Source organism: Rattus norvegicus, chromosome 4 (assembly GCF_036323735.1).
Source record: "Rattus norvegicus strain BN/NHsdMcwi chromosome 4, GRCr8, whole genome shotgun sequence".
NCBI lineage: Eukaryota > Metazoa > Chordata > Mammalia > Rodentia > Muridae > Rattus > Rattus norvegicus.
This window is the reverse complement of record NC_086022.1, coordinates 19,147,007-19,156,175: the sequence shown is the minus strand read 5'-3', so window position 1 is coordinate 19,156,175 and position 9,169 is coordinate 19,147,007. Positions and strand designations below refer to the sequence as shown.

At 39.0% G+C, this 9,169-nt stretch overlaps 1 pseudogene; it reads left to right on the top strand.

Annotated features, from left to right (window-relative positions):
• The first annotated feature begins 663 nt into the window (after window positions 1-663).
• Tfb1m-ps1 (transcription factor B1, mitochondrial, pseudogene 1) lies at window positions 664-8,304 on the top strand (annotated as a pseudogene).
• The last annotated feature ends 865 nt before the right edge of the window (window positions 8,305-9,169 follow it).

Here is a 9,169-nt window from a genome sequence, read left to right as displayed (position 1 = left end):
TTAGTTTCTTTCGCTCAAACAGCTCTTGAAGAGCCAGAAAAATTGGACGACACTGTGAGGTCCCCATGACAAAAACTTTCTATGCTGCTACGGCTAAATTCACCGCGCGTCTTGCTACTTTCGGTTCGCTGCTACCGCAAACTTTACTTTCGGTTCGATGTTACCGCGAACTTTACTTGCTCACTACCCTGAGACTTTATAGCCACTTATTTGCCATGGTCCTTATTGTCCCACCTGACCTTGGGAACTTTCCAGCGTTGCCCTGACTGCAAGAATTTCTGATCTCGGAGAGAGTTGAGTCCCTTTATGGTGGATTCGAGTAGTTCCTTGTACGGGCCACCACTTGCCGCGCCCAACCTTGACCAGCAAGGAAGACACGACCACAGGAGATCTTCTTCAAGCAGTTTTACTCTGGAACCTTGATACAACCTTCTGACTCTCTTTCTCTTCTGGCTCTCTCTCCCCGGAGAATGCCCTGCACCACACTTAAATAGCTAGCACTGGCCAGTCCTAGCAAGCCACGTGGGTCATGTTGATAGGCTGTCACTATGCGGAAGCTAGCGGGCCAGGCAGACATAGCCAAATAAGGACTTGTTTACTGCAAGGAGCGCTCACCGTTGGGAGGGTGGAAGGCGAAAACGAGCGCTATCTTTGAGGCGTGGCATGTCGAAGCTCTCTACATCTCAGGACAGTGAAGAAATGGATTTGGTAACAAGGAAGTGCAAGGAGGTAAAGAGAAAAGACTTCCTTCTTTTATGTCCTTCCGCTGGCTTCAAGGAAAAAGTATTACCCAAATTAGATCTGGATTAAGAATCTGGACTAAAGGTGTGTCTTACGACCTCAATGTTGCAGACTAGAAGTACATCTTCTTACTTTGAATTAATCAGAAATCTGTCTTAGTTGTGCCCTAATCAATTCCAGTTGATAAGCAAGATTGGCAGTAAGTGTGGTCCACCATCTTCTTTTACAAAAAGTGGCTCCATAGGTCTTGGTTTTTTCTTGTTTCGTTTGTGTTTAAAGCAAAAATAACAAGCAAGGAAGAGATCTGATGGAGGTAGAGATGGGAAACACAATAGAGTATTGGCAGTTATAATACAAAAGCAGAATTACCGATAGTAGAAAGATGGAAAATAAAACAAAATGATACCTACATTGTCTTAGTTAGGATTTCATTGTTGTGAAGAGATACTATGACCATAGCAACTCTTATAAGAAAGAATATTTAATTGAGACTAGCCTACAGGTTCCGAGGTTTAGTTCATTATTATCATGGCAAGAAGCATGGCCTTACACAGGCAGACTTGGTATTGGAGGAGCTAAGAATTATATATCTTGATCCATAAGGATCAAAGAAGAGGCTGGCTTACACTGGGCGAAGCTTGAACATATATATGAGACCTCAAAGTCAGCTCCACAGTGACACACTTTTACTCACACTGCTTTGACTTGTATTACCATGCACATACATACATACTTAAATACATAAACCTATTGGTATTTTATTTACTTTTCAATTATTGTGAGGAAACACCGTGGCAGAGGCAATTTATAGAAAGCAGAGACTATGTAAGGATTACTCTTTCAGATGGATAAAAAGCCATTAATATTATGGAAGAGTGGCAGCAGACAGGCATCTAAACAAGAGCTGAGAGTTGAGAGCTGAAGGCTCATATACTGACCTGCAAACAGTAAGCCAAAAGACAAAATTGGGAATACACTGTAGCTTCAAAATTCTCAAAACTTGCCACCTGCACAATTCCTCCAGCAAAGCAACATCTCCTGCACTTTTCCAGACGATACCACCCTGGGAATCAATTATTCAACTTCCAGAGTATATGGAAAGGTATCTATCATTCAAATCATCACATGGCTATCTATAGAGACATACGTGTATACAAATATAAAATATATTGCAAAAAAAGTGAAACCAACGGCTGAAAGTGGTATTAAATACTAAAGCGATCCTTTGGGCTACTTGTTAGTTACATATGAACTACTATGGATGGACACTTATTAAGACAAAAGAAAATAATATTTAAATCAAGCCTCAGTGCTGCACATGTATAAATATGAAAGAAGATACACATTCTTTTTATTAGACAGAGGTATTACTGTTCTCCTGACCTTTTATATACCTTCAACTTCAAGTGCCAAATAGAACCATATGCAGGAATATAACATGATCAAAGCTTAAAGAAACAGAAGTTTCAAATAATATACACAATTAAAGATAGAACCCAGCTGTATGCTATTGCAAAAACCTGAGGTGGCAAGAAGAGTTTTCACTTTTACTTCTATTATTATTAACCCACTTAAATTGGATTCACTTTTCCACCTTAATATTTATTTTCTTGCCGAAAGTGGAACAGATGGGAGAATTTTGAGTAATTGAAAACACTTATTGGTATGTCTTTCTGCTAAGATACATTATCACCAGTATAATTGTGACCTCTTAGCAAATGTTATTCTTTTTCTTCTCATGTCAAACATGTGATCATTTTTTCCATCTATTATTATTATGTCCTGCTATATAACCTTTCAGAACAGCCCTTCTGTACACTGTAGCACACCTATGAGTCATATGATGACACCACATACCAAAAAGATTAAGCTCCAAGGTAGCCACACAACTAATTTGTCAAGCAAGAAGTGAAGAAACAATAAGCTGAGAAAAGTCTGTATTGTTTCTATGTAAAACAAAAAACAAAAACAAAAAACAAAAAAAAAACAGAAAACAAAAATAAAAGCAAACAAACAAACAAACAAAAAACCCACCTACAGAAAACAATTAGGAGCAGAAAGAGGCCATAATGTTGGAAGGAGAGCTAGAAGAAGACACCGATCTTATGATGTGTGGGCCTCTGTGCATGAACTCAGGAGTGCAGAAAAGGGTTTACATATGGGAGTATCTCATGAAGCAAAAATGCAGAACCACAAATCACAGCTTCTTTAAGCTTCAAATGTGATCGCAGAACTAAAATATACTCAGCAGTGTTGAAAGACCCTCTGGGTACACCCCATCTTTTAGATGATATTTGGATACAAGGATAGCAAATGGCAAAGGATTCACATACATGTGCGTCATTATGGACAGCTGTAGGGAAAGTATATTAAAGCCTCTAGTCTGCCATACTTCCCACCAATATTTTCCAATAGTCACATTACATTACGTTTAATATTAACAAAAAGAAACAGAGAATGTGTGCAGCACTAATGGTGGCCAGGGCTCAGGCCGTCAGAGTACGTGCTATATGATAATCAATTATATTTGTGTTCTGTTTTCATGTCTCTGTCTCTGCATTCAGCAGGCTTCCTCTATTGTGTGACAAAGAAATATTACAAGTAAACACAAAAGCTAAACTCACCCATGTTAAATCGCAGCTAGTTTCAATCCTGTTACCCAAGCACATGCATGTATGACTAGATTCTCTTGCATGTTTCAATGTGCGCAAACATGTATTGTTTCATATATGAGCATAGTACACATTTAATAGTTAAAAATAAACAGGAAAGCATTCATATATTTCCCTTATCTTAAAATTGCCAGTATATTTTCCTTATTGATAATTATAAACTATCCTGTATTCATAGGATTGCAGCTGTGAATCTCTGTCTTGGCAAGATCACCTGACATTGCTTTTACATGCTAATTTTTAGCGTTAAGCATCATGCAGGCTTTAATTGGTTCCTTGAAAGAGTGAGCACCAAGTAGTGTTCTCACCGAGCAATGAGGAAGGAGGATGTTTTCTGCATCCTTATTTAGTACTAACAATTCTACATTTAGTTGTTCTCCCTTTAGTTGTGAAGTACATTAAAATTTCACTTTACAGATGAGAAGTGTGTAATCAAGTCAGGCATCTTGATCGTCAAATGAGATAATTGATTTTTATAATTACATTTTGATAGTGTTATGCCAGGAAACATTCATGAACACCAAAAGACCACCAAGGAGCCATTTCCAATGTAATCGCATTAGAGTGTCTTTACGTTAAACTCAAGATTGGGCTTACTAACCGCAGACCTATAGGATGGTTTTGTGAAGCAGCCCCCAACACTCATCTGGACAAAGGTTTACAGGAAATAGAAATAAATGGGGGGTGGGGTTTGTTCAGCCTGGCAGGGGTCTAACTCAATGCCTATTGTAAGCGGACAGGTGGGTGCTCTGAAGCAAGACTGTATATACTCATGAGCAGTCTGAAAGTACATATGAAACAACCAGACGAATATTTGATTAGCTGTTGCTAGGGAGTAGCCAGGGAGTAACTCTGGCCAAGGACAAGCTGTGGGGTCCTTCCTGGTACTTGTGTGTATCTTGGGTTCAGCTGTGGGCCAAGTTCTCAGGCTTAATTTTTTTCTCTTAAGATGGAGGCCAGCTCCAAGATGGAGTAGGTTTGGCCTCTCAATAGCACTATTAGATTGTACTTTTTAAAGTGCTTTGAACGCTTTTGAAATCTAGTCTGTAAAGGTATACGCAAGAAAGTAAAATAATTATAACAATGTACATTACGGTTTATTGAAGAAATCGCTATGTTTTTATAGACTTAACACTAATTCTTCACAAAGAATTAGCTTAGGTCCCATAAACCTCCAATTCTAGAAGAGTCTTACATATATCAAGTAAATAAATCTGCCAAAAATTAGCCGTTATCTTAGCACAATTTATGAAATATTATTTTATGACCTACAATTGTGAATTATTATTTACAAGGTAGGCAAATTATGTAAAATAAATGTCTTGCTATGCAGCTCAGCCTGGCCTGAAGCCATGATCTTTCTACCTCAGCTTTTCAACTGCTGAAGTTATAGGTATGCAGCACTAAGTGGTCAATAGACAAGGCCATTTTCTAAGGCATCTATTATACAATGCACATAAAGGCACTATGGAAACAAGGTTAGCTGTGGAGTAATGCCTCAGTACACCAAGCACTTGCTGCATGTATCTGAGAATCAGAGTTCAGAGTCTCAGAATCTACATAGCCACTTGGCAGGCATGACTGTTTCCAGCCACCTCAACACCCTGGAGACAGGGGACATCCTCCAAATGCCTGTCTGCAATAGGTAGAAATGCTGAACTGTGGATTCAGTGAAATATCATGTCTTTGTAAATAAACTGGTCAGCAAGGAATGAAGATGTATATCTACCCACCAACACACACATACACACATACCTGATGTACACAGGCACATGGTCATAAAAGCAAGCAGAAAAAGGAAACAAGGTTTGCCTAATCAAAACTATAGAAGAACAAGTGGCCTCCAGCAGTCATGATTCAGGGAAAACTAAGTTTAATTTCAATTTTACCTTCACCGTAGAGAGGTACGTCTTTAATAGGTCAATTTAAATAATTGCATACTAACAGTGAGAAATTCTGTGTTCCTAATGATGCAGTAAAGATTCAATCATTTCTCCTTTGCATCTGCAAAGCACCACTTAGCCCCCTTTATAGCCAACATCAAGTAAACAGCTCATGTGCAGGGATCTGCAGTAACAAGGAACAGATGAGACTAGGCCCCATGAGGACTCGCCATGAGCAAAAAAAGTGCCATGCTGTTCAGAAAAATCTTGGCTTAGGAATGCTAAAATGACTAAATTTGATCATAAAAGGAAAGAAAAACACTAAACAATCTTATCTCATCACTATTTAAACTTAAAATAATGTCACAGCATTGATGTTTCCTACAAAGCTCCAGAAGAAGAAGAGAAGTAGATTCAAAACAGTTATTACTTTTCTTTCTTTCCTTCTTTCTTTCCTTCTTTCTTTCTTTCTTTCTTTCTTTCTTTCTTTCTTTCTTTCTTTCTCTCTTTCTTTCCTATTGTGTGTGTGTGTATGTGTGCGTGTGTCTGTGTGTGCGTGCGTGTGTGTGTGTGTGTGTGTGTGTGTGTGTGTAGCATACCTGTCTACTCAATGTACATACCAGTGGATTCATATGGTCATTTTTATGCCACGTTGGATGTCAGAGGACAGTTGTGGAATTCAGTTCTCTCTTTCTACCATGGGGCTTCCAGAGTGACCTCCGGGCTTCAAGCTTGGCAGCAAATTTTCTCACTTCCTGAAACACGTTGCCAACTCTGGCTCTTCATAGCCTCCTATTTAGTATTAGCCCTACAATAATATAATGGTTTTGCATGCATCCTTAAAACACTCTATTTTGCAGATGCTTCAGGTAAACAAAACCTTAGGTCTAATCTTGAACTTCAGGTAAATGCACAGAACAAAGGGTAGGAACTAAGAATCATCTTCACTGAGTAGATTGTTGTAAGATGTTAAAAACGTGCAGGCGCAATAATAACAATTGATGAGTGTTAAAGGATCTTTTGCCCTTAAACTGTTGACTTTATGCTCTTTTACATCATATAGTTGGGTTCTTATGAAGGTCACATAAGGAATGATATATTCAGCAATCATGTACTTGTGTGTAGTTCTCATAGAGCCAGGGACAAATATTCCAGCTGTAATGTAATTTTACTCATGAACATAATTCAATTGATAAGATCGTTTCTGGACTAGTTGATAAAGTTTTAGGCAGGTATCCCGCCCTTTTTTTTCTAATAAGCAAAGCACCAATGACCACATGATATTTTTAATGATCATGAAATAATGTAGATGAATAGTGTGGAAATGTGAAATGTTCAGCCCATACTATTATTTAATACTTAATGCTCATTACATAGAAATTTAAATCCCAGAAATTGTGCAAAATGTAAGCCATGACTGGCATCAACCTGCAACCCCAATGCTATGCAAACAGGAGGATTACTAGGGCCGGTTGCCATCCAGCCTAACTCTAGGTTCAATGGGTGACTTTGCTCTAGGGGAGTAAGTGGCAGAGTGAAGGGACCAAGATATTTGACATCCCCCTCTACTCAAGCCTTTGTTGTACACAGGCAAGTATGTGCATACACACATGAACATAAATTATGCATATCTACACACAGAGGGGTGAAGTATACATCATCATTCTAGGTAAATGAACATGGAAGAGATAAAATACTTAGACTATAATGATAATGTAATCATATAGTATATAGAGTGTATTAAATCCATATGTTCTTTGGAAAGTTTAATAGTGAAAATGAGTAGCTAGTGAACTAGACATTATAAACTCCTCATGCGTGCTCTTTCAGAGGCGGGCAATCATCTCCAAGGCCCCGCCCCCATGCGCCATAGAAATGTCCAGCCACATACTGGGGCCTAGCTGTGTACATCAGTTCTTGGCTGCCTTGGGAAGCTCGGTACTTAATATCTTCCCCCATTGAGCACCATTCGGGAGATCACTAAGTTGTTCGGACTGTAAGCGGTGAAATAACTTTCTCAGAATTTTCTCCTGAGCTTGAGGCCGACAGACAGAATTGTAAGGAAAGCTGGCAATCTAGCAGATGCTTATGTTTACGAAGTGGGACCCAGGCGCGGGGGAACCACAAGATTCGTATTCAATGCTGATATTGCTGAATGGTTGAAAAGACACAGTTCATGGAGATGTGCTGACATATAAGGTAGAAAAGGTTTTTCCAGACGACATTAGAAGACAATGGGAAAATGATCCTCCAAATGTACATATTATTGGAAATCTGCCTTTTAGTGTTTCAACTCCACTGATTTTCAAGGGGCTTGAAAATATCTCTCTTAAAGATGGTTCTTTTCCCAGCTCCGAAAAAAAGAACCAAAAAAAAAAAAAAAAAAAGATGGTTCTTTCATTTACGGCAGAACTAAGATGATGTTACCATTTCCAAAGGAAATGCCTGAGAGACTTGTAGACACTAGAGGAAGCAAACAGCGCACAGTCATCTTTCCATTATGGCCCAGTACCTCTTCAGTACCTCTTGAACATTTCTTTACCACAATTCCAGGAAAGACTTTTTTTTTTCCAAAGCAGAGGTTGATGTAGGAATGGTACACCTTATGCTCTTGACACAGCCTAACATCAAGCATCCATTCAAGCTGGTAGAAAAAAACTTGTCCAGAGTGTGTTTCAGTTTCGAAGCAAATATTGCCACTGAGGGCTTGGAATGTTATTCCCTGAAGTGCAACACCTAGAAAGCACTGGAAGGCTATCACAGTTGGCCGACATCGATCCAACTCTCTGTCCCGCTCAGCTCTCCCTCATGCATTTTATGAGTTTGTGTGATAGATACAGAAAAGGGTGTGGTGAAGACCCACACCTCTTTGCTTATAACTGCAGAGAAGAGCTCAAACAAAAGAAAAGGAGAGGCCAAAAAAAAAAAAAAGATGTGGACTCTGAAAGCTGCGGGTTCTAACTGGTGACTTAGGGCTCCCACCTGACAGTCCCTATCCACAGTACAGATCTCCACTTAAGTATGTACTTCCCTACCACTCTGTAAAGACAAACACCGATGACCTCATGCCATTTACTAGTCAGCTTGGTAAGAAAATAAATACCAAGTAGATCCAGGGGGGAAGAATAACTAAATAGAATACAATATACAAATGAAAATTACCAAGATATATACTCCCAAGTCCGAAGCAGCGCTGTGAATGGCACAATGGGACATATGTCATCATGAAATGACTTTCCTAGTATTGATTTTAAGGTAGGAATTCAGGTAGAATTTGAATCTGATAGATGCAATGTTACATAATAATGAAATCATGAAGCTAGGCAGAATTGAAATTACAAATACAAATTCCTACCTGCTATTTTCATTGTCCTTGAATATGTCATTTAACAGGACTCAAACTGTTTTTTGTTTTTCTCTCTTTTTTTGTTTTTTTCATTGTCATGGTTGTTGTTATGACTGAGTATTTTTTTGTTTCTTCTCCATAAACTTAAAAATATGAAGGGTAAGACGAACCATTCTCCCTCTCCCTCTCCCTCTCCCTCTCCCTCTCCCTCTCTCTCTCTCTCTCTCTCTCTCTCTCTCTCTCTCTCTCTCTCTCTCTCTCCCCCCTCTTGCTTTCTGCCTTTGTCTCTTCTTCCTCTTCTGAGACTATGTGTGTAATACAAACCTGCGTTGCCGTGATATATGAATGACTATAAATATCTTCTATGGTATGTTAGTAGGTTGACTTGAAATGTTATGGCAGAAAGTTGGCTATGAGAGATGAGCAGGGTGCTGTTAACTGATTGATCCAATGGGGAGGCAGTGATTAGAGAACTGTGAAAGGCAGGTAGGCCTAAAACAGGAAGGAAATGCTGTACCAGAGTCTGT